This window comes from Suricata suricatta, chromosome 4 (assembly GCF_006229205.1).
Source record: "Suricata suricatta isolate VVHF042 chromosome 4, meerkat_22Aug2017_6uvM2_HiC, whole genome shotgun sequence".
NCBI lineage: Eukaryota > Metazoa > Chordata > Mammalia > Carnivora > Herpestidae > Suricata > Suricata suricatta.
The window spans coordinates 51,062,166-51,088,490 of record NC_043703.1 but is presented as its reverse complement, the minus strand read 5'-3'; the positions used below and the strand labels follow the sequence as shown (position 1 = coordinate 51,088,490).

Below are 26,325 nucleotides of genomic sequence, written 5' to 3'. Positions count from 1 at the left end.
GCTAACAAGGAGGTTAGCTACGCAAAGGATTTTCAATAAAGATTATTGTAGTGTTTTCACAGGTGGAGGCAAGTGAGTTGGTTCAGTAGGCCTCTGGCAGTAAACGATTTAAATATACCACAGTAAACAGTTTAGATTACCATGGAGCAGGATCAAATGATAAACCCGGAAGCATAACTCTGTGTAATCCACCAGGACATGTTTACTGCTGTCATTTAACACCACTGTTATTAAAGGGAGTCCATGTTTTATTTGTATAACTTTTGTGTATGAAATAAATTTGTTAAAGGAATATTTAAAAATACTTTTTATACAAGAAATTGTGTTTGTTGTTGAAAAGTAAAATACAGACAAATCCCCTAAAATATAATCTCCCATGCAAAGTCATCATTGTCAACTTTTTGGGGTTAAGATGATCAGATTTTATAAAAAAAAATATTTATTTGTACTACTACACATTTCTTTTTTAATAATGGGATCATGTATTTTTTATAATTTATTCTCACTTAACGATTATTGTAACATATTAACAAAGTGATAAATATTGCTACACGTGTTCATTTTAAGTAGCTACTAAGGTCATATTTATTTATTTGATTTGTTTTACCAATTTTCATTGTTGGACATTCAGGTTGCCTGCTTTTATTTTTATTTTTTTTAAAGTAATCTCTTCACCCACTGTGAGACTCAAACTCATGACCCCAAGGTTAAGAGATGCTCTACTGACTTGAGCCAGCTGGGTGCTGCATGTTGTCTACCTTTAAATGTATAAAAAATGCAATAGACATCTATCCGTAATACATTATTTTGTGATTTTAAGATTTTATTCCAAGGCTATGATAGAATTAATGACTTTGGGGAGGGGAAATAGAGAACTTCTGCTTCATGAAGAATACAGTGTAAAGGGAAAAACTACACTATGGTTGAGGTCTTAGCTCTGTATTTACTAGGTATTGAACTTTGGGGAAATTATTAACTACTTTGGACCTGCAGTAGACTATTGTGACCCTTGTATATTAAAGCATTTAGCAGTAAAATCCCCAAACAGTTGTAACTTAATAAATCATTGGGAAGACCTATGTTAGGAACATGCAGACTAACTTGGAAATTTGTGATATATTTGGTTTTCTCTTGGGTGTAAGTTTTGTATTACGAAAAAAAAAATGGTGACACTAAACCAGTGGTTCTTAACCAAGAATGATTCCCTTCCCCCAGGGGAAATTGTGCATAGAAACACATGGTGATTGGTTCACGTAGGTGGGAGATCCATTGGCAGGCTAGATGCAGGATGTTCAGACATCTTTAGGGCTTGGGCCCTCTCTGTCTTTCTCCAGTCCTCATGCCCCTCACCCCCCAGTTTCTACTCTCCATTTGTTGGATTTGCTTTTTGCTGTATTGGCTTCCACATCTGTTGGGATTTCTTCAAGTGGTAGCAATGATGGCCTTACTGACAGCCCTAGATTGTGATTGTCCTTATAATTCATACTGTTAGAAAAAGGGAGAACATCTTTTCCTTTTTTTTTATAAATTTTTTTAATGTTTTATTTATTTTTGATACAGAGACAGAGCATGAGAGGGGAGGGGCAGAGAGAGAAGGAGGCACGGAATACGAAGCAGGCTCCAGGCTCTGAGCTAGCTGTCAGCATAGAGCCTGATGCGGGGCTGGAACCCACGAACGTGAGATCTGACCTGAGCTGAAGTCGGAGGCTTAACCGACTGAGCCACCCAGGCGCCCCAGAACATCTCTTCCTTGAGCTCTGACAAAAATTTTTATGAGAACTCTTACTGGCCAAGCCTGGATGATGTGCCCACCTTTAAAACTGTTATGACTAGAGAGTGGAATTTTCTGGCAAGGGTTGTGCAGCATATTCACTTCTGGGGGTTTCAGTGTAGCGATAAAGGTTGGAATGAATGGTATCAACTGTACCCAAACCAAATGGGATGGGTTCTCCACTTGACAGAAGGATTCTGTTGTCAGAAGAGAAAGAATATTGAGCAGGTAAACCAAAACAGCTGTCTACTAAAACTCAAGTGCATAATATCCGAAGGGGTTTGTACAAGAATAAGTGTTACTTGAAATACAGTATTGAGGTGCCTGGGTGGCTCAGTCATTTTTAGCGTTGACTTTAGCTCAGGTCATGATCTCGCAGTTCATGGGTTTGGATCCCACATCAGGCTCTGTGCTGACAGCTTGGAGACTGGAGTCTGCTTGGATTCTGTGTTTCTCTTTCTGTCCCTCCTCTGCTCATGCTCTCTGTCTCTCTCTCAACATAAATAAACATTAAAAAAATAAAATACACAATCATTATTTGAATATAGAAATTATTTTCCTATAAACCTTTGGGAAATTCCTTTAAATTTGGATCATTGCAAGTGATAAAATCAAGCCTTATTGCTTTTAATGAACCTTAAAGTTAATTTGGAAGGTTCTATCTTCTGGATTCTCTTCAGAGCTTTTAATTTTCAAATCCATAACTTTCCATGCCTAAATAAAACATATATCAGTTTATTGGTGGGAGTATTTGTGTGAGAGTTTGTATACTATATACAGGGATTTAGGTTAATCTGAGTTACATGTGGTTGCTTTTTTGCATTATTTGTAATACTAAATGTAATTAAATGATAAGCAGCATATTTTTTAACTGTCTGTACTTCTTTGTTAACCCATTCTAGTTATTATAGTGATTTCCATTATGAGTATCTTGCATTATTAACTATAGTCTTTAAAAAAAAGTGATTGTATTTAACCAAAATAGTGTATTGGAAGAAAGGTATACCTTAGTTTCTTCTTTTTGTTTAAATTTTTAAAAATGTTTATTTATTTTTATGTTTTTTATTTATTTTTGAGAGACAGAGAGAGACAGCTCGAGCAGGGGACGGTCAGAGAGAGAGGGAGACACAGAATCCAAAGCAGGCTCCAGGCTCTGAGCTGTTAGCACAGAGCCTGACTCAGAGCTCAAACCCACGAACCATGAAATCATGACCTGAGCTGAAGCCGGACGCTTAACTGACTGAGCCACCCAGGTGCCCTAAAATGTTCATTTATTTTTGAAGGAGAGAGAGACAGCATGAGCAGGGGAGGGGCAGAGAGAGAGAGAGACACAGATTCTGAATCCTGTAGGTCCCTACCGGCCTAGTGGTGGCCATTGCTTTCTGTTATTGCTAGTCCCAGGATACTGCACTATCCTTGCCCCATCTTCACAAATGGTTGCTTGGACCCTGATTGCTAAATGGATACCTGTAGGAAAAACATAGGAAAATCCAGTGCAAAAGCCTGAAGTGAGTATGTGTCTGACATGTTGGAGCAATAATGAGTAGACCAGCGTGGTTGGAGTAGAATAGGTCAGGAGGACACTTGTAGGAGATGAGGTAAGAGGAAATAGGGGAGTGAGATCAAAATAGCCTTTTGGACCATTACAAATATGAGGATTGAGCAAGGACTTGCCTTAGTTGACTCCTGTTTTATTATGATCACTGTGGTTGCTCTATTGAGAATAAACGGCAGGGTGCAAGGGTTGAGGCAGATCTGTTAGTAGGTGAGAGTTTATGCTGTTTAAATGATAAAATGAGTTTAAGTAGTGAACCTCTCACCAGCTTGGGCCAACATTGTGGTGGTGGAGGATGTGGTGAGACGTGGACAATCCTAGATGCATTTTAAAGAGAGTCAGTACGATTTTCTGATGAGGTGAGAAAACAGTTAAGAATGTCTGCCAGATTTCTGATCTGAGCCTCTGGAAGGAGTAAGTTGCCATTTGTAGAACTGGGGAATACTGTGCTTAGAATGTGTTTTGGTGAAAAGATCAAAAGCTCAATTTTGAATATATTAGGTTTATCATATGTTAGGCATCTCAATGTCTGTTGGTATCCATGTTTGGAGTTCTGTGATCTGGGTTAGTGATATAAATTTCAGAGTCAGCAATATATTACTTGCACTGAAAGATGTAAGACTGAATGAGCTCGTCAAAGAGAGGTGGTAGGTGGAATAGAAAAGAGGCTAGAACTGGGCCTCTGCACACAGTGTTAGGAAGTTGAGGAGAAGAGGTAGAGTAAGCAAAGAAGACTTGGAGTTATGGGGAGTTAGGAAGGAAATAGAGGAGGTGAGGAGGCTAGGAGATGGGGGGAGAGGGAGAAAGTGGTAGAATCTCCTATGGTATAAGCCTTGAAAGGAGGCAGCGCCTTGATTGTACCCTGGAAATCACAGTGGTCAGCTCTTCCTCCTGCCTGCCCCCTGCAGCCAGGCTTTGGGTAGTAACCTTGGCTCTGCCAGTTGAATGTCCTGCCCAGGACTCTTGAGTCGTGAGGGAATTATGCAGAGGCTGTACGAACAGTTTACTGTGGCAGTGTCCTTATTCTTAGAGGATGTATCTGAAGACTAGAATACAGATGAAGAATCATGATTTCTGTAACTTAAAATAGTGTTTTTCCAACTTTCCTACAGGTTTTAACATTAGCAAAATGAAATGGGGGAAAAAGTTGTCCTCTAGTCATGGTGTCACAGGTGTGGATCTAGTGGTATGAGGGGCAGGGTCTCAGGGGTGTGACTTTGTGACTGTTTCTCCCTTGCCTTCCTTACGATGCTGTGGACTAGTTACTGAGTTGTGGTCCCCTTGGTAACCCATGGCTCCTGTGAGCTATTTCCGGTAACTATCGTGACAAACTCCAATGCCTTTAAAAAAATTATTTATTTTAATTCAAGTTAGTTAACATACAGTGTAGTATTGGTTTCAGGAGTAGAACCCAGTGATTCATTGCCCAGCGCTTATCCCAACAAGTGCCCTCCTTAATGCCTGTCACCCATTTGGCCCACCCCCTCATCCACCTCCTCTCCAGCAACCTTCAGTTTGTTCTCTGTATTTAAGAGTGTTTTATGATTTGCCTCCCTCTGTTTTTATATTATTTTTCCTTCCCTTTCCTCATGTTCATCTGTTTTGTTTCATAAATTCCACATATGATTGAACTCATATGGTATTTGACTTTCTCTGACTTATTTTGCTTAGCATAATACCCTCTAGTTCCACCCAAGTCACTGCAAATGGCAAGATTTCATTCTTTTTGATCGCTGAGTAATATTCCATTGCATATAGATACCACATCTTCTTTATCCATTCACCCATTGATGGACATTTGGGCTCTTTCCATAATTTGCTATTGCTGATAGCACTGCTGTAATCATTGAGGTGCTTGTGCCCCTTCAATAAATAGATAAGTATCTTTGGGTAATTATCTAGAAGTGCAATTGTTGGATCATAGGGTAGTTCTGTTTTTAACTTTTTGTGAAAACTCCATACCATTTTTCCAGAGTGGCTGCACCAGTTTGCATTCCCACCAACAGTGGAGAAGTGTTCCCCTTTCTGCAGACCCTCGTCAACATCTGTTGTTTCCTAAGTTGTTAACTTTAGCCATTCTGACAAGTGTGAGGTGGTTCCTCATTGTGGTTACAGTGCCTTTTTACTGTGCTGGTTTGAGATGGGGTTTCTGTTATAGCAGTTATATGAAATAACTCCAGGAACCATGGGTTACTTATAGTCAAGATTAAATGAAGTAACAAACAATTTGTCTATGACAATATTTGCCAAATAGCAGCAGTATTCAGTATCAGTTGATGTCTAGACTAATTCAGAGGAAAATTCCTTTGATTTACACCCTAAATATATACATATGCTGTATGAGAAGGTACGCCTGAGTTTTACATGATGTTTCTACTTTTCTCTCAACTTTCCACTTAGCTAGAATACATTTATTCATCTACAGAATCATTTTTGGTTTTTTTGTTTTGTTTTGTTTTTACAGAGTTATGGATTTCCTCATTTGTAACGCCTCTGTCTCATGTGGTTATTCTGGGAATTTATAAAGTACTTAGAAGATAGTCATTCAACAAATGTTGGCTGCTTTTGTTATTATGATGATTTAAGGCCTTCATCTCTGGGATACCTAACTAGCTCACAACTGGCAATGTTGAAAGTCGTGTTCTGCACAGCTACTTTTTCTAAGTATCATTGAGCCTTTTACAAATGAAGTACCAGGTGCAGATGGGATCACTATGTCTGTTTTGCTGCTGGAAAGAGCAAAGCAGAGATTGTTTGAATTAGTCCTGCACTTTAGAAGATCAGCCAGAAATTAATGTTGCTTTTTTAAAATTTTTTTTAATTTTTCATTTTTTTAAAATAGTTTATTGTTAATGTTGCTTAAAATTAGAACCATGTAGGGACACATGGGTGGCTCAGTTGGTTGTGTCCAACTCTTGGTTTCGGCCCAGGTCATGATCTCATAATTTGTGAGTTGAGCCCCATGTCAGGCTTTGTGCTGACAGCTCAGAACCTGGAGCCTGCTTCAGATTCTGTCTCTCTCTCTCTCTCTCTCTCTCTCTGTCTGTCTGCCACTCCCCTGCTTGTGTTCTCTCTCTCTCTCAAAAATAAATAAACATTAAAAAATTATAACCATGTAGAATCTGCTGAGAGCTTTTGCCTGTTTTGCTGGTTTCATGTAGAAATTCTTGGCATATAGGCTGGGGCTTTCCTAGCAGTATTGAATTTTTGGATTATGTTGCTGGAGAACTTGAAGTTGTTTATAGAAAAAATCAGAACCATAAAGATGTAAAAAGGTTGTAATTTGTATTAAAGATGCCCTTATGAATGCTTTGGATGATCTTAAAATGCCTTCTTCTGTATTGTTGGCTTTATCAGTATTTCTATTAGTGAGAAAATAAGGCTGGCTGATAAATTCTATTGTGCTTCACCTTTTTTGCTAATATAGCATTTAAAATGTGAATTTCTTCAGTGCTTCACTTCACCATCATATAACTTACACTTTGGATACAGTTTTAGATGAGCATAGTGGTTGACATAGACCGGTGTGTCGATGGGACCTAACCCAGGCAGACGGGTGTGTTTCTATAAAGCCTTTCTCTGTAGGCAAGACAGTCATTGTTGGGGGAGGCGTAGTGTGTTGTTTTATTGTCTCCTGTAATGGTGTGCTTCCGTTTTCTCTTTTTAGGTGATACGGTTAATATTGGAGATGTTTCCTACAAGTTGAAAACTCCTAAGAGTCCGGAACTTGTGCCACAGAACTACAGTAAGAAATACTCATTTATTTATGAATGAATAACTTTTAGATTTTCATTATGGGAATTTTCAAACATGTCCAGACCTAGAGAGAAGAGTATAAACAGGAAGTACTTATCATTCAATTTTAACAATTACCAGTGTATGCCAGTCTTCTCCTACTGGATTCCTCTATTCTTTGTTCGGGCATTTAAAGCTTATCGCAGACAGACATCCTGTTGCTTCACCCCGAATATTTCAGTAAAACATTTATTTTTTCACAAACTTTTCTTTCTTTTTTTAAATTGGGATCAAATTTACATGTAATAAAATGCATAGATCTTAACTATTCATTTTGGCTAGTTTTGACAGTTTTATAAACTTGCATAATCACCAAGATAACTTTCATCACCTCTGAATATTCTTTTGTGCCCCCTCCCCACTGATCTGCTCTGGAAGCCAATGTTCTTTTTTTCTACCCTGATGGATTCGTTTTGCGTGGTCTTTTAGCTTTACATAAATAGAATCATATAGTATATTTTTCCTGTGTGTGTATTTGGCTTCTTTCCATCAAGATAATGATTTTGAAATTCATCCATGGCCCTGTACTTATCAGTTTGTTTTTAATTGCTGAGTAGTGTCCCATTGTATAAATATAGCATAATTTGTTTATCTGTTCTGTTGATAGGCATTTGAGGAGTTTCCATTTTTAGTCTGTTGAGAATAAGGTTCTATGAACATTCCTTACAAGTCTTAGAGACATGACTTTCCACTTCTCTTGAATAAAAATGAGGAGTTGGGTGGATGTGTCATAGGGTGGATGGCTATTTCGCTTTATGAGACACTGCCAAACAGTTCTCCAAGGTAGCTGTGCTGTGACCAACAGCAATGTTCTGAATCCTTGCCAACATTGGTATTTCTAATCTTTTTTATTTTACTCATTCTATTAGGTGGTTTACTCATTCTACTAGTCGTGGTTTTTGTTTTATACCAGCTTTCCTGAGATACAATTAACATCGCATAAAATTTATATTTTTAAAAAAAATTTACCTTCTTAAAGTGTACAACTCAGTGGTTTTTAATATATTCACAGAGCTCTGCAGCCATGCCACTCTCTAACTTTAGAACATTTTCATCACACCGAAAGAAACCTCGTACCCATTAATGGTCACTCCTTGTGTCTTCCTCTAAGAACTGCACATTCCCTCCACTCCCCCAGCCTTCAGGAATCACTACTATATTTTCTGTTTCTATAGATTTGCCTACTCTGAACATTTCATGTAAATGAGATCATATAATATCTGGCCTTTGTGTCTGGCTCTTTTCACTTTTCATAATGTTTTCAAGGTTCATCCACATTGTAGCCTGTATCAACACTTGATTTCTCTTATGGCTAAATAATATTCCATTGTGTGGCTATACCACTTTTTGTTTATCTAGTCATCAAGTTGATAGACATTTGGTTCATCTCTACGTTTGGGTTGTTAATGAGTAATACCATTAAGGACATTCATAGAAGTTTTTTGACAGACCTAGGTTTTCTTGGGTATGTATCTAGGAGTGGAATTGCTAGGTCAGATGGTAGCTCTATTTTTAACATTGTGAGGGACTATCAAATTGCCCTCCTCAAGGCTGCCCCAATTTACATTCACACCTGCGGTGTCTGCGGGATTCCAGTTTCTCCGCATCTTCACCGACATTTCTTATTACCTGTGTTTAGTATGGTCATCTTCATCAGTATGAAGGGGTATCTTGTTATTGTTTTGATGTATGTTTCCCTAATGCCTCACGGGCAAATTTTGCTCAAAATCATGTCACTTCTTTTCTCAAAATTCCTTAAATGACTCCTAATACTGTAGGAACAGAGATCATTCCTTACCTTTCATGATCTAGTCTCAGCCTCATCTCCTATTACTCTCCTCCCTTACTTTATGTTCTAGTCATTGGACACATAATAGTATTTGTTGTTGTTGTTCACTTTCCAGATTCTTCCACTAGACCATGTGCTCCTTGAGGGAAAATATCTCACTCTCATCTGACATAAGTTTCCAATGACTCTACCTTCTGAATGGCTCTGTAGACTGTCCTCCCCTCTTTGCCTCACTTTTCTGTTAGTGTATTTTTTTTTTTAGTTATTTTCTCAGTGGTCATTCTAGGGATCACAATTACAAATTTAGCTTAAAACAAACTTGTTTCTATTAATAATAACTTAATTTCAATTTTGTACAAAAATTTTGTTCTAATGTAGCTCTTTTTCCTTCTACTTCCTTTTTGCTGTTATCATACAAAGTATATCTTAAAATTTTTTTAAATTTTATTTATTTTGAGAGAGAGCGCGTGAGCCAGCAAGAGAGAGAGAGAGGGAGAAAGAGAGAATGGGGAAGGGGCAGAGAGAGAGAGTGAGACACAGAATCTGAAGCAGGCTCCAGGCTCTGAGCTGTCAGCACAGAACCCAACATGGAGCTTGAACTCACAAACTGCGAGATCATGACCTGAGCTCAAGTCGGATGCTTAACCAACTGAGACACCCAGGTGCCCCCAAAATATATCTTTATACATTAAAATCCATCACCACAATTTTATGATTATCATTATATGAGTCAAGAGAAGAAAGGAATTACAAATAAAAATATGTTCAGACTATCTTTATATTTACATATTTTACTAGTATTCTTTGTTTCTTTGAGTGCCTTTGAGTTACCTTCTAGTGTATTTTCATTTCAGCTTGAAGGAGGGATTCCTTAAATATTTCTTGTAGGGCAGATCTGCTAGTGATAAATTTTCTCAGTTTTGGTTATCTGGTAATTTGTTAATTTTACCTTTGTTGTTTAATGAATTCTCGGCTGACAGGTTTTTTTCCCCCAGCAGTTTGAATATGTCATCCTATTGCCTCTGTCCTCCATCAGAAATCAGTTATTGATTTTACCAGAATCTCTTTTAATGATGAGCCTCTTCTCTGTGCTCTCATATAGTCCATTTATCTTTGTCTTTTGATGGTTTGACTGTGATGTGTCTTAAATGTGGTTTCTTTGAGTTTGACCATTTGGAGTTTGTTGAGCTTCTTAGATTTGCATAGTAATGTTTTCTATTAATTTGGTGGAGTTTTCTGTAATTATTCTTCATTATTCCCTCCTCTCCGTCTTTCTGGGACTCTCATAATGTGTGTGTTAATATATTAGGTGGTGTACTATAAGTTTCTGAGGATCTGCAATTTTTCTTCATTTTTCTTTCTGTTTCTTGGGCTGGATAATCTCAATTGACTTATTCAAGTTTGCTGATTATTCTGCTTGCTCACATCTGTTTGTTGAGCCTCTTTGGTGATTCTTTTTCATTTCACTTATAGTTTTCAACTTCAGAATTTGTTTTGGGATTTTTCTTTTTATAGTTTGTATTTCTTTATTGATATTTTCTAGTGAGATATTGTCATACTTTAAGTTTTTAGACATGATTTCTTTTGGTTCTTTGAACGTATTTATCAAAGGTAATTTAAAGTGTTTGTTTACTAAATTCAGTGTCTGGCTTCCTCAAAGAAAGTTTTTTGGTTTTTTTTTTTTTGCTTTTTAACTGCTTTTTTCCTCTGTATATGCTATACTCTCCTGTGTCTTTTTGTTTTTTATAATTTTGTTTTTTTGAAAAGTAGAGCTGTTAACTAATATAATGTGACAACTCTGGAAATCAGATACCCCCTTTCCCTAGGCTTTGGTTTCGCTCCTTTTTGTTTAATGACTTTTGTAGACTATTTTTCTGAAGTCTGTATTCTTTACCATGTGCAGCCACTGAAGTTTTTACTCAGCTTAATGGCCAGCCAGTGATGGGACAGAGATTTCTTAAATGCCTCCAAGAAATCAGTTCTCTTAGGCCCTTCTTAGAACTTTCTCAGACTTGTGCATGGCCTTCTGGATTCCTAGGTGTTCACAGTATGCTTTGGGCATCTTACTTCCAGTTTTTCCTTTTAAGTTTTTTGTTTGTTGGTCATCTTCTTGTTAGCTCCAACTAGTTTTGGTGCCTCAGGCAGCTGTGATGTTAAGCAATTATTGATTTTTGTTGTTGTTGTTTGGCCGCTGGGAGGTCTGAGTACATCACATGAAGTCAAATTCTAAAAAATGGAGCTTTTCAGCAAGCTGTTAGGTAAGTCAAGTAGGGTTAGTTTTCTGGGGTTGGGACTATTAGGAAGCTGCAACCCTTTTCTGTCTCCTTCAGTGGAAAAAACGGCTTGCTGGTTTTTATCAGCATTGTAGGCGGTCAGTTTTCAAGCTTACCACAGAGCTGGGAGAGGTGGGAAAAGAGCAAGTTAAACTACCACAGAACTTACAGTTCATATTAAGGTTCACCTATTTTTCTTGGATAAATGCTTGTCAGACTGTTGAAAGTCTCTTGTTAATTTCTAGAGTTCTGAAAAGATATTGATTTTAACAATTTTTTGCCAATGTTGCCATTGCTCTTATGGAGGAGTGGATTTTCAGAGGTTCTATTTCTATTCCAGTAGTGCATGTCCTCTCACTGTGGCTTTAATTTGCATGTCGCTGATGAATAATGGTGTTCAAGATATTTTCCTATGCTGAATGGTTATTAGCATATCTTTCATGAACTATCTTAAAATATTTTGCCTATTTAAAGAAACTGAGTTTACCTTTTTATTCTTGATTTGTAAAAGTTATCCATATACTCTAGACACAAGTCCTTTGTCATATTTATGTATTATGAATACTTTTTTCAGTGTCTGCCTTGCCTAATCATTTTCCCAGTGGTGTCATTTAGTTGGGAGAAGTTTTGATTACATACAGTTTATTTTTTATAATGGTTAGTGCTTATTATGTCTTAGAAATCTTTGTCTCCTTCAAGGTTGTGAAGATAAGTCTATTTTTTTTTCCTAAGAACTTTATAGTTCTATTTTATTTGGAAGGGATAGGTCCATTTCATCTCAGTTTTAACATTGATTGGCAATTTTTTCATAACATAGCCTTTATTCTTTAAATATTTGTAGAATCTGTGTTGCTGTTCCCTCATTTTTCCTAATATTGGAAATGAGTGTTTTTTTTCTTTCTCTTTTTAATCATGCTTACTAGGAGCTTATCAGTAATATTAACTTTTCAAAAAAAAAAAAGCTTTTTATTGTTGTTTTTTTCTCTTTTGTTTGTCCATTTGTTATTTCACTGATTTCCACTCTTGAATGAATACTTCCTTACTTTTATTTACTTTGTTGGTTCCTATTCTTTAACTATTTAAGATAGAGGTTCAGATTTCTTTTTTCCTTTTTTTCCTAATTTAGATCTCCAAAGCTGTAAATTTGCATCTAAATAGTGTTTTTGCCCTACCTCAAAAAAGTTGATATGTTAAGGTTTCATTATTATTTCAATTGAGGTATTTCTGAAAAATCACAAATTTTTTCTTTGGTCAGGGGTTATTTAGAGCTGTGTTTGCTTCATTTTCAGTATTTGGTTTGTTTTCCTTTACCTTACAGTTATTGATTTCTAATTTAATACTATTATGGTCAGAGAATATTCTCTGTATGGTTTCAGTTCTTTGAAATTGAAATTATTGAGAGTTATGGCCAGCATATGGCCTCTTTTGGTGAGTATTTCATGTAAACTTTGAAAAGAATTAGTATTTTGCTTATATTGGCTGTTGTAGTCTATAAATGTTGATTCAGTCAATGTTGATAATATTGTTCAAGTCCTTTATGTTTTATTGACTTTATCTACCTCTTCAATCAATAAAGTGGTGTTAAACTGTCTGTTATGATTGTAGACTTTATCTGTTTTCCCCTTTATTCTACTAATTTTTATTTTGTGTATTTTGAAACTCTATAATAGGTATGTACACATTTGTAATTGTTATGTCTTCTTTACGAATGGTCCTTTTTATTATTATGCAATGCTATCTTTGGTAACACTGTTTTTCTTAAAGTTTATTTTGTCTGATAGTAATGTAAACCATACATCTTTCTTGTGCTAAGTGTTTGTATGGTATGCTCTTTTTCATTCTTTTACTTTTAGCTAATTGTGCCTTTATATTTCAAGTGTGTCTTTTGAACAGCTTATTTATCCATTCTGACAAGCTCACTCTTTGAATTGGAATATTCAGCCCATTTATACATGATATAATTATTGATGAAGATGTGTTTAGGTCTACCATCTTGATTTATTATTATTTTTTTGCTCTTCATCTGGTTTGTAATACATCTTTTCTTCTTTTCAGAGATAATATATCCATTTTCTTTGTTTCATAGGCTCTCTCGTTATGCCTCTTTTTCTAGAGTAGCTCTGTCTGATAGAATTTTGTGTAGTGACGGATATGCTCTGTATTTGTGTTGTCCAATATACCAGGCACCACCCATTCAGATGTGATTATTAAGCATTCAAAATGTGACCAGTGCAATCAAGGAAAATAATTTTAGATTTTATTTAATTTTAGTTAATTTAAACTCAAATTTAAAAGCAGCATGTGATTAGTAGGTACTCTATTGAACAATGATGCTTTAGAGATTACAATATATATCTTCAACTTATCATAGTCTACTTTCAAATAATAGATCTATTTTAGGAACAGCGTGATAACTTTCAACACTGCGCTTTCATTTACCTCTCATACCTTTGATAGTCTCATTATCATATATTTTAATTCCATATATGCTAAAAGCACCATGATATTATTATTTTTTACTTAGGCAATCAATGGAATTTTAAGGAAATTGAATATAGATGTGTAAAATGAAGATGGTTTTTAAAGTTTTTAAACTTTACTCATATTTTAATGGTTTATGCTCCTTTTCATTTCTTCTTGCAGATTCAGGCATCTATCTGAAAGTACTTCCCTTCAGCCAGAAGAATTTCTTTTACCACTTCTCTTAGTAGGTTTGTGTTATGAATTCTCTCCTCTGGTGTCTATCTTTTTTTTTTTTTTTTTAAGTAAGCTCTATACCCAATATGGGACTCGAACTCATGACCCGAGATCAAGAGTCACATATTTTACTGACTGAGCCAGCCAGGTGCCCTGTATCTATTGTCTATTTTCAAATGTGTTTATTTTGCTTTCATTTTCAAAGGATTTTTTTTTTCTTTCTGAACATGGAATATCAGGTATCCTTTTGTTTTCTGTTTTTTTATCTTTTTGTTTCTATTGTTTCTAACAAAAAGTCAGCTGTCATTTTTGGGGGGCTCCTATTTGTACTTTGTCCTTTTTTTCTATCTGCATTTAAATTTTCTTAAACAAAAGTTTGGCTTTGATGTATCTAGGTGTGGTGTTCTTTGAATTTATCTTCTTTGCATTTCTCTGAGCTCCTTGAGTCTCTGGGTTAATAACTTTAATAAATTTTGGAAAATTGTTTGTATAATTAAGTTAATTGATTTTCTTTTCAGCTTTGTATGATCTTGTGTTAGTCCCTTTTGATGATTCGTTCATTTCTGGTAATACATTTTTCATTTCTACATCCATTTAGTTTTTCTTTATGTTTTCCATCTCTCTTGCTGGAATACATTCATGTTGTCCTCCTTTTCCACTAGATATTTTAACATATTTTTAGAGTCCAATAATTTCAGCACCTAGAACATTTTTGGAACTGCTTTTATTGATTTTTGACCATGGATCACATTTTCTTGCTTCTTTGTCTCATAGTATTTTATTGTATGCCGGACATTGTGTATAAAGGAACAGTAGAGATTGAAGTAAATGATATTTACCCTAGAAAAGGGGATGTCTCTTCATCTGCTAAAGCCCCATGTCAGGTGTTGGGTGTGGGGTGGGGATGGGGGATGGGAGCATTGGAGGAGGGAGTGTGTGTCAGTCTAATATGTGCTTGAGCTGGAACTGGGGTTTGTTTTAGCTTAGTTAGATTCCATCTGGCTCTGCCTTTAAAGGTTTTGAGAAAGACATCAGGACTTTCTTTTTAGCAATGTTCGGGATGTGAATTCTGGTGAGATTACAGAGCTTTCTTTGTGCTTTATAGCTGAATCTCTAGCTCTGCAAGCCATGGCTAATCTCTCTTTGCTTTATAACTGCATCTTTGGATTGGTGGGGAGTTTATCTTTTAGTCCTATATTCTACTGTCCCCAACCCAGATCTTTCTTTGTCCTGTTGCCCTGCCTCCAGCCTCCAGAGGCCAGGTCAGTGAAGGCCAAGAGTGCCCCAGAGGGATTTACCTCCTCTCTTCTGCCCTAACGCCTGTGTGTGACTGCTCCTTTATGCAGTATAAGGCCATAAAGTGCCTTGGAGGGATTTCTGTTGCTTCTTCTGTCCCACTCCCCTTCATTGGGTTGTTGCCTTGCACTTACAAAAGGCCCAGCGTGCTTCAGGAAGAATCCTCTTAGTTCTTCCTCTTAGTTCTTGCCCTGCGTCTGGTTTTTAGAGTCCCCTGTGTAATCAGTTAGGGCCAATGGAAAAGAGTTGGTGGGTAGGTGTAGACTCTTTCTGTGGCTGAGGCTTCTCAGTAGACTAATTCATCGTGTCAGCTCATGCATGGCCATTGTAAGTTGGCTTAAAGTTCACTTTGCTTATCCTGACACACCTATGGGCAGATTCTTTCTTCTCCTGCCAGTCTACTAGGGAGAAAATTAGCTCTGGGTCTCTTCTCTTCTCGAAAGTGCTCTTTACTTTCTAGAATTTAGTTCATTCAGGTTTCTTTGTATTCTTAGCTGTATGGTGGGTTTTAAGAAACTGTGATTTGGGGGGCTCCTGGGTGCTCCATCGGTTAAGTGTCCAACTTTGGCTCATTTGTGATCTCGTGGTTCATGAGTTCAAGCTCTCAGTTGTGCTCTCTGCTGTCAGCACAGAACCTGTTTCACATCCACTATCCACCCTCTCCCACCTCTCTCCTGCATGTGGTCTCTCTCAAAAATAAATACAAAAAATTATTTAAAAAAAAAAGAAACTGATATTTACAGATCAACTGCCTTGTTCTGGTTGTTAGGTTGAAAGAAAAATTCTCTTGTAAGTCTCTTCATCCTAACTAGAAGTGGGCATCAGGGACATTTATTTTTAATGTTTATTATTTAATGATTATACCTAATCATCTTATAGTACTGGATAGGTTTTCTGAATGGTAGGACTAGGTACTTAAATCTTGAACAAGTTGTTATATTTACCTAGAGAAAAATTAATAAAATAGATTTATAATACCTTATATACTACTGGTATATGATAATTGAAGAATACGCTCATTTTCCCCCTGATTCCTGGATCTTTTCTTATTATAAATGTAGCTAACTTTTATAATTAACTTTGGAAGTGAGGAATAATATCCACTCTTGATAGACAATAGGAAAACTTACATAGTTTGGGTTCTTAATGGAAACATCTGAGAGGGGGAGGATTAGGTTTAAAATTTCATCCATACTGTTTCCTAGATAGGAATTTCTTTTTCTTTCCTATTTATTTTTAAGATGTGTGTATTTCTACAGTCATTTAACTGCTCCAGATTTCCTTGACATTATGGGAACAATCATTTCCACCTTGTGGATATACTGTAAGGTCTGAGTGAAATAACTTAGGTGACATGCATAGGCTAGTACATGGTACATGGTGCTCAGTAACTATATAAGTCTCTGACACAACATTTCCTCAGTCTCCTGATTGTATTCCTTCTCATTTCCCCACTATCCCGTGCCAGTAACACTGTTGCGGATGGTTATTACCAAAACCATATCTGCTGAAGACATATGCTAAAAACATTTTCATCTTCATTTAGTCTTACCCTTAAAATAATGAATCTGGAATACATCTTTTCTAGATTTGATTTTGAATTTGCTCCTAGTTAGGTTGTTTCCACAATCACACATGGTGGGGGTAGGCTCTTCAAAAATGCTTCAATTTTCTTTTAAAGGCAAAACTTCCTGTGTTTACAGTATGGAAAGAATGTTGGCCTTTCAAGGCTCACCTAGTCAAGAAGCATCTTCATTGCCTGACAGCTCTCAGCAGGGTATAACACTATCCTTCTCTTCTTTTAGCTTAAGCTAAGATGTCCTAGTCTCCCTCCTATTGGAGGTCTGCTGAAATATTTTATTGTAGCCCAAATGCTAAGTTATTTGGGGGGGGGTCTTCTTATTAAGTGAGAGAATGTATAAGAAGACTCTACTAGCTTTAAGGATTCAAGGGATCTTAGTAATATATCAATTTTAAGACTCATAAACATATGCTTTGAATGAATGTATTTTCATACTTTGCAAATGACTTGGGGGGGGGGCAGTTTGGCAGTGGCTGGCTCAAATCAAGTTCCAAGTGTAAATGGTATCTGTTTTTAAATATAGCAAAACTATAAATTGCCACCAAAAACCCCAGAAAAGCAAACAAAGAAAAATCCTCAACAGGTTCTGGTTTATATACTTAAGATTTTTATTGCTATTTTCATACATCTCTTATGTAGTCAAAATTTTTCATTTATATTGTGTTTATTTATTAGTAGTTTTCCCTTTGAAATTTATCAGAAGAGAATTTATATTGAAAGCAGTTGGATGGTGTATAGACTCCAAGTTCATTTTCTGTGCTTGGTATCCATTCATCATTGTTCCCACCATATTCATAACACAAGTATCTTTAGATATATTATTGTTTGTATATCAAAATGGTGGCAGCATGTTTTACCCAGTAGTAAATACTAACATTGTCTCTACTAGTCTTTTGTATGAGCAACTGTACCCATTTATAAGGAAAAGACTGTTGGAGTTTGTTTAACTTGAAGTAGGAAAAGTGGCTAAACTAATAAGTCAACCCAAATCTTACATATCCACATAAGCATTACATGTTGCTACATATTTGTTACGTTAGATATATTTATTTATTAATGAAACATATTTTTGTGCATCTACTTACTATATTAGATTCAAATATCATATTCTTTGAACTATTTCTCCCTCTCTCAGGAACTATTTCCATGATGGGAAAGTTATAATTCTTTGGCTTCACTCTTGGGATTACATGACAGATTGGAGATTATGGGTTTTGGTTATGAGAGAACTTTGATAGGTTGTTTCCCCTCTTTTGGAATTACTTTTTAAAATATTTTGGGGTGCCTGGGTGACTCAGTCAGTGAAGCTCTGACTCTTGATTTTGGCTCAGGTCATGAACTTGTGGTTTGTGAGTTTGAGCCCAGCGTCTGATAGTGCAGAACCTGCTTGGGATTCTCTCTCTCTTCCTCTCTCTCTGCCCCTCCCCTGCTCTCACACACACATGCTCTCTCAAAAAATAAATAAATAAACTTAAAAAAAAATATTTTGACAAAACGGACGAACATTGGAGATGGAAAGGAAAAGTAAATAAATACAGAGAGGAAGGCGAAACATAAGAGCCTCTTAAATAGAATAAACTGAGGGCTGCTGGAGGGTAAGTGGGAGGGATAGGCTAAATGAGTGATGGGCATTAAGGAGGGCACTTTTGATGAGCACTGGGTGTTGTATGTAAATGATGAATCACTAAATTCTATTCCTGAAATCAATATTACACTATATGTTAACTAACTTGGATTTAAATATAAATAAATAAATAAAGTAATACTTTAAAATATTTTGAAAATAGTGGTTTGTTGAAGTTTGGTACCCTCTTACTTTCCTATCCATATTTATGCTTCATTTTAGCTCTTTGTATTTGGATACTTAGTAGTTTGCTAACAAAAGGAACTTTAGCAATTATTATCCTCTCTAAAACTCATTTCATAACCAGGAAAATAGGACCACAAGAAGAAGAGGTCAGAAGATTAATTAATTAATTAGTAGCGAAGCCCCGATTTCCTGACTTCCATTTGATTTTCCTTTTATAGTCTGCCACAGTATCTTTGGCTATTTTTCTTTAGAGTAAGTCCTGGAATGAAAAGAAGAATGGTATGTTAGATAACTCTTGGAATTTAAGAGTGTGAAAAATATTGAAAATATTGAAAAATACTGAAGTCATTGAGACACAGCAGCGCTATTATATTTCTGTCTTTTTCAGAGTTATTCAGAGCACTGAAAATCAACTATTGTCTTTTAGTAACAAAGAAATAAAAATCACAATGTTGAAACACGAACCCTGATATTCATATATAACATCTATTTAATAGAAGTGGTAGAAATCCTGTTAGCTGGCAGAGATGCAATAGAGTGAGAATATTTTTAAATGGATATCTAAAATTCATTTCAATTTATTTATTTATTTAAAATGTTTATTTATTTTTGAGAGAGAGAGCATGAGTGGAGAAGGGGCAGAAAAAGGGGGACAGAAGATCTGAGCCGGCTCTGTGCTGATAGCAGTGAGCCCAGAGCAGAGCTCAAACTCATGAACCGGCATATCATGACCTGAGCCAAAGTAGGACACTCAACCAACTGAGCCACCCAGGTGCCCCTAAAGTTTGATTTAAAACTACATGAAAACAGCGTTACTTATGAAAGTAAAATTTCTTAATTCATTGATTATTTGATTGAGCTAACGACTGCTTACATTTTATAGTGAGTTGTCTACTTCTCAACTGCATTGTTTCTGTCTTCATAGTGTTGGGCACAGCAGGGTATCTTTCTAGCTGCAGCATCCTGCCCAGTGCCTGGCACATAACAGACAAAGGAGTTGGACTGTTCTCCAATTTTATTTATTATCTAGGTCTTGTCACCTCCTGCCTTGACCATTATAACTTCCACTTACTATCTTCATTTCTAGTCTCTCCCCTGCAAGTACTGAAGTGGATAATTGAAGGTTTTTGCTTTTTTTTTTTTTTTGTATGAAAACCAAATCTCAAGGCTTACATGAAATTGTCAGCTATTGAAAAGGGGTTCCTTCATGTTTTTGTTCTCGAAGTTAAACTTTATTGAATCAAGCTGGTATTTCTTCCAGTGTTTGCCTTATGAGGCGATGCTCCAGGGCAGCAGGTTTTCAATAGATGCCTTTAAAGTCGACTTCAGAGTTCTATTTCTTCTTCCTTACATAATCTTCTCGCAGCAGTCAGTGGACCAATTATATGTGAGGTCATTTAAGGTTTACTGGACACACTGAACTTTTATTCAAGCAATTAGGGCTCATAAAGATTTTCTGCAAGAATTACAACATTGTACTCTTAAAATGATGGGTTTTGGCATATAGTCAACAGTGTGAAAGGCTTTTGGAGGGAGGGGGACATTTGTAAATAATTTAAAGAGGGTTGAGAAATTCATCAGCATGTTAATGACAGAACAGCATGGGAAAACTATGTCATTTTTGTGTCTGTAGGTAATGTGGAGCAGTCATTGTGGCCACTTGTCAATTGAATGATTGACAAAGCTTACACAAAAGGCCTCCAGGAAAGTGTTAACTAAGGTTCCCCCACAGAATAGAGAGTAAAACCTCCAGTCCTTAAGATTTGCCTTATTTTCAATGGCACAGTAATTGCCACTCATTACACAAAAATTTACTTGGAGAAAAGGATTTCATTTGAGATTTCTTTATATAAAATAGAGCCTTCAAAGGGGAGTGTCCCATCACCTTTTAAAGCTCTACCATCTGGCCTGAAGTCTCCTCCAGCCTCTCTACAGCAATTTTCATTTAGTGCCTAAATTTTTTTTATCTTTTTCTCCTGGGCATCATGCTGAAGATAATATTTCTTGATGCATTTTGTTGCTTTTTATTTTCTGTTTAATAACTATTGCTTTCTGCAACTTTCACTGCAAATGTACCATTTTGAACTATGTAATATATAGTCTTCTTCAGATGTATGTGGTAGTCATTTAACCATCACTCATGACATTATTTGAATGAAAAAATGAATTCAAGTAATAAACCTGTAACTTAAAACTCACATTTTAATGGATATCTATCACATGAGATAAATTTAATATATAAATGTATCTTATAAATTGATGAGAAACACCATATCATCGAGTAGAAAATAGGCAAAGAATGTAAATAAGCATGGCACAGGAGAGGAAATCCAAATGGCCAATAAGTATACTAACATATGTTGTAACCCTGCTTAATAGTTAGACATAAATTATACAATAAGATAGCAATTCTCATGCATTGCCTGGGCCCAAATTTAAAAGTATTATAATGTCCAGTAACTACAAGGTTGCAGGGGAACGGTGTTGTCCTACATTGTGGGTAGAAGCATAAGTTCATATGGCTTCTTTGGAAAGTAATATGGTAGTAGCTATTAAAACTTAAAAAACATATACCTTTTGATGTAGCAGTTTCTTTTTCAGGTTCTTTTCATTAAAGAAAAAAATCAGTATATAAAGGATATTTGTACATAATATGTATTCTAGCATTTTGGTGTTATTGATAGTGACAAAAACTAGAAGCAATGAGTTTATCAGTAGGGGAATGGTCAAATAAATTATTGTTTACCCATATTATGGAATCTTCTGTAGCTGTTAAAAAAGGATGTTATATCTGTGGACCTTTTGATGTCCATGCCATATTATTAAGCAAAAATTATAGATTGCAGAGTAGTATATAAAGTATGATAATATTGTTTCAAACGACTTAAACACCTGTTGCAGGTGTATTGTCTGTCTTTCTGTATACAGAGAAAAGTGTGGAAGGTTACACTCCAGGTTCTTAATTTTGAGTTTTATGGAGGGCATTGGGTTAGGAGTGAGGCTGGGAATGGTAGGGATCACGAGAGATAATTTTTTTTATGTTTTTGGATTTTTTTTTCTTTGTTGTAGTTAAGCATGTATTGGATTGCAATTTTAAAAATAAAACCCTTATGTTTAAAGTGAAGCTTTATTAAGGAGTACATTCATTATAACTGCTTTTTCTGTGACCTGACTCATAAAAATAAAAAGTTCATGCTTCATGCTTAAAGAACTTGGACTCGTTTGACAGGACCTAGAAATTTTTGGATCTTCTGATATGTGTTCCTAACTAAACAGTATTCCTTTGGTTTCATTTTATGTTTTTGGTTGTTGAAAGTCTTGTGGTGAATATGACTTGCTGCACTAAGACCAACAAAGATGTCTTCAATGAATTATCACAGCGTAACAGTATCTTATGGATAAGAACTTTATAAGGAGCTGAGTTGCAAATCGAATTTTGGGTATTAAATCATGATCTATTGAGTAGCCGAAATATTCTAATATGTGTTACCTGTCATATTACCACTTATTCTGTGTATCACAGTTATTCTCTGCTTCCAATTTGGCTGTTATTACTTTGTAGTGTGGATTTTCAAAAGAAATACAACTTTTTGTTCCTATTACAAAAATAAAACATCAATACAGAGAACTTGGGATATTGAAAAACAAAAGGAGAAAACAAATCATTTATAAGAAGATTGTTGGCATTTCAATGTGTTATTCTAATCTTTTAAAAAATAGTATTACTAAGTATAATTTACATACAATAAATTTCGCATAGTTAAGTGTACAGTTTCACAAGTTTTGACATAAGTATATAACAATGAGACATCACCATACTCAAAAATTGGTCAAATAAATTCATCACCCCCAAAAGTGTACCTGTGCCTCTTTGTAATATCCCTTGGTTCCTCCATTTTCTGGGAAAGACTCATCTGCTTTGTAGATATATTCAGATTTCCTAGAATTTTATATAAAGAGAATTCTATAATACTCTAATATAAATACTCTATTTTTCTCTAGTTTCTATCACTTAGCATCATTATTTTGAGATTCTTTCATGTTCGGTGTCTCATTAGTTTATAACATTTTTTTGGTGATTAGTATTTTGTTGTATAGAAATAATTACAGTTTGTTCATTCATTCGTCTGTTGATGGATATCACAGTATTTTGAAGGTCTTGAAACAAAGGTGTGCTGAGCATTCATGTATAAGTCTTTATATGGACATAGTATTTTCTTTTTGTATGTGTAAAAACTTAGGAGTGGAATGGTTGTATCCCACAATAAATATTTCACTTTTTAAGAAACTGCCATTCTGTTTTCCAAAGTAGTTGTGTGTCATTTTCTATTTCTACCAGCAGTGTGTGAGAGTTCCAGTTCTTCCACATTCTTGCAACTCTTGGTGTGGTCAGTCTTTTTAATTTCAGCCTTACTAATAGGTATGTAATGGTATCTCATAGTGATTTTAATTTGCATTTCCTAGTGACTAGTGATGTTGAACACTTATTTATGTGCTTACTTACCATCTGCATATCTTTGGTGAAGTGTCTGTTCAAATCTTTTATACATTTTTTATTGGGGTGTTAGTGTTCTTTTGAGTCTTAGTTCAGTTAGCTGTGTGGTAAATAATGAGGACTTCAGCTCTTAACATACTGTATTGTGTCCCCTGCTCTCATGTTTTCTCCCTTGATGTCCATTAAATCCAAGTACAGAATGATATATGATAGGTGTCAATTTAGTAAATGCACATGTCCTTGCAGGGAGATTCATTGTGATTCTTTTGAAATCTCTCACTGTGATGAGGTAGCAGGAGTGAATGCAGGGGAGCATGGCAGGTCTGTGTTGAGATTCTTCCTGAACTATGTTGTAGGGGGTCTATGGTGAATAAGATGAAATGCCCTGAGAATGTACCTGACGTAAGCTCTACTAGTCAGGGATGTGGTAACATCGGGGTCCTTTCTCCTTTATCTCTTCGGGGTGGGCTCTAGGTCCAGAAGGTAGTTTGAGTATAAACCCAGAAGCCCGTTTATTACCATGAGTCCACCCTGTGCAGCCTACTGACTAGGATGCACAGCAGGTAGAGGACTTTGCAGGAGCAGATCAGACTTCAGTGTCCTTCTGTTTGTGGTTCGTACTGGCTGAGGGGGTTGACATGGTGCTTTACCTGTAATCCTCATACTAGCTGTACTTGGTAAGTATTATTACTTTTCTTTTGAAAATAAGAAAGCTCAGAAGATTCAGAATTCTTGTCCAAGGACACTGATAAAGGACAGGATGAGAAATCACAACTAGATCTGTTTAGCTTCAAAGGCTTTTTTTGGTTTTTTTCCCTTCATTATATTTTGTTTCCTCTTGGGATACTTAGAAAAGACCACTAGTTTTAACGGGATTTTAATAATGAAATGAGAACTTAGCATAATTTTCTGAAATTTTAATTTTAATCTTTATATATATATGACAAATTTGAAGTCTGTGGAGGGAGAAAATTATATTTTGGATTAATTTAATAGACTTATTTTAATGTCCTTGAATACGCCTGGGCAAAAATAGTACACATTTTTTTTTTTTAAAACAAGTATTGGCTAGGGATTGAATAAGGAATGTAGCCCAACATGAACCAGATGTTTTATTTTTACATGGAGAAGGAAATGTTAGACTATAGGATCAAGCTCTTCGGTATTATTTTGACATCAGTTTATCATTATGTGGACTCCTGGAAGGTAGCATCTTGTGCCTGAAAACACTGAAGACAGGGATTTCTCTTGCGCACAGGACTGTGTTTATATTAGGTGATGCATGGCAGTTCGGCGGTTTGTTTTGCAGATGTTCGTAATGTACAGTCTTACATCTTGTTTCTATTTCTAGAATGCTTTTAAGTATGACTCATGTTTTCTTGAGGCGATCCTAAAAATACAGCCAGTTTCAAGCATTAATGTAAAATACACCACAGACACCACACAGCACTACATAACGCTTTCTCTCAGTAGTTTAATGTAATTTTTTGACAAATGTTTTCTTTGACAAAATATGCTAAAATATGAACAAGTGAAAATGGGAGATTTTTAGAGAAACAGACCCTCTCATTACATAATGTAAAACAAAATGAATTAGAAATTTCAATAAAAGGAGTAAAACATGATATCACTGGCATCCTCAAAAACCAGGAAATAAAATTAATGGCCAGAAGAGCAGCTCCGTTAAGTTCTATGGAGCCCCATGAGGCACACACTTGTAGGGAAATTCTTGGACCTGAAGAAGGTAGAGCCTGTTAAAAAGATTTACAGGGGCAGTAGGACATCATGGCTATAGTGCAAGCTTTGAACTCAAAAGCTTACTTAGATCTAAGTCCTTGGTTTATACACTTATTAACTGTGAACACCTCAAGAACTGATTTTCTTATTCAAAAAATGTAATGAATATTTAATGAAGTGCTTATATGGCACTTAACTATTACCAGTCATTGTTCTAAGTGCCTAACTTAATCCTTGTAATAACCTTATAAGTAAGTACATTTATTCTATCTGTTATACAGATGGAGAAACTGAACACAGAGAGTTTGAATGGCTGATTAAGTTAACTTAGCTAGTGAACAGCAGAGCTGGATTTGAACAGTCTGGCGTGATTCTGTATCTGTACACAATATAGTCTGCTAAATCCCAGGGTTGTCATGAATGAGATCCTGTGTGAAAACTCATTTGTGTTTTTACCTGGCACATGAAACGAATGCACTAAATTGTAACTGTAAACAGTAATGGTTACTGTTTATTGGGGAAAGAAAAATAAGGGAAAGGAAGAAATCTTCTTGACTAGATTCTGAAGTTGATTCAGGATCAGGCTTCAGAAGCTGATTATACATATTAAGAAACCTATGTAGAATTGGAATGTGATGATGAGAGCCTTAGATATCCTGACATCTAGCATCTCAGTCCAAAGGTAGAACTTAGTCACTCTTGACTTGCCTCCCTAACTATGCCATCTTTCAGGAAATAGGGGAAACTAAAGGGAACTCCTCCTCTGGGCTTGCTTGTGACTAAATAGAAATCATGCATTAGTGGCATGCAAGCAACAGAAACCCTGAAAAAAACACCACAGATGTCAACTGAGGCACTGTATTTCTCAACAAGGGGGCCGTTGACACATTGGGCAGTTGGGACTGTCTTGGACATCGTATTTAGAATCACAAAATGTCAGTATTGCACCAAATTATCCCTTAGCCCCCAAGGCTTTGCACCAACTACAAGTACTTCTAGACATTTCCAAATGCCTTCTGGCAGGCATAGCATGGTGGCATAGAGTGGTGGCAGTATTGCTACTAGTCGAGAACCACTATTGGTGGCAAGAGTAAAGGAAAGGATTGCTGAGAATTGTCAGATGTGCTTTAGGCCAGTGGTTCTCAACACATTAGAGTCATGCTGAGTAGAAGACACACCTATGAGCATACTCGGGATTAGACTCAGTTCCCAGAATTCCTGCTTTAAATAACTATACAAACTGCTCTGTAAATACAGGCTTAATTGATTCTTCTTGAGTTTGCTTATATATATGTGTGTGTGTGTGTGTGTGTGTGTGTGTGTGTGTGTGTGTGTGTGTATTATTTCTGAACCTCAGCACTTTATTGACACTGACAACTTATGAGGGGCAGACTTCATATTTGATCAGGAACTGGTGCCTTCAACTTTAAAAAAGTCTTGAAAATGTATAAAGTTCCAAGGTCAAGGCTTTCAAAATGGAATGGAGCTATATAGACATATATGGGGACTCTGTAACTATGAATAG

At 36.0% G+C, this 26,325-nt stretch overlaps 1 protein-coding gene across 3 annotated transcripts in view; it reads left to right on the top strand.

The window, feature by feature from the left end:
- Positions 1-6,992: 6,992 nt before the first annotated feature.
- The window catches only part of VWA8 (von Willebrand factor A domain containing 8), a 334,690-nt gene continuing 315,357 nt past the window's right edge, over positions 6,993-26,325 (top strand). Inside the window, exons 1-2 of one of the 3 annotated variants that reach the window (XM_029936673.1) lie at positions 6,993-7,071; positions 13,827-13,890. The gene's annotated coding sequence lies outside the window, so the exon portion shown is untranslated. Of the gene's footprint in view, positions 7,072-13,826; positions 13,895-26,325 lie in introns of all 3 variants that reach the window. The other 2 variants (XM_029936672.1, XM_029936671.1) reach the window with 2 other exon arrangements.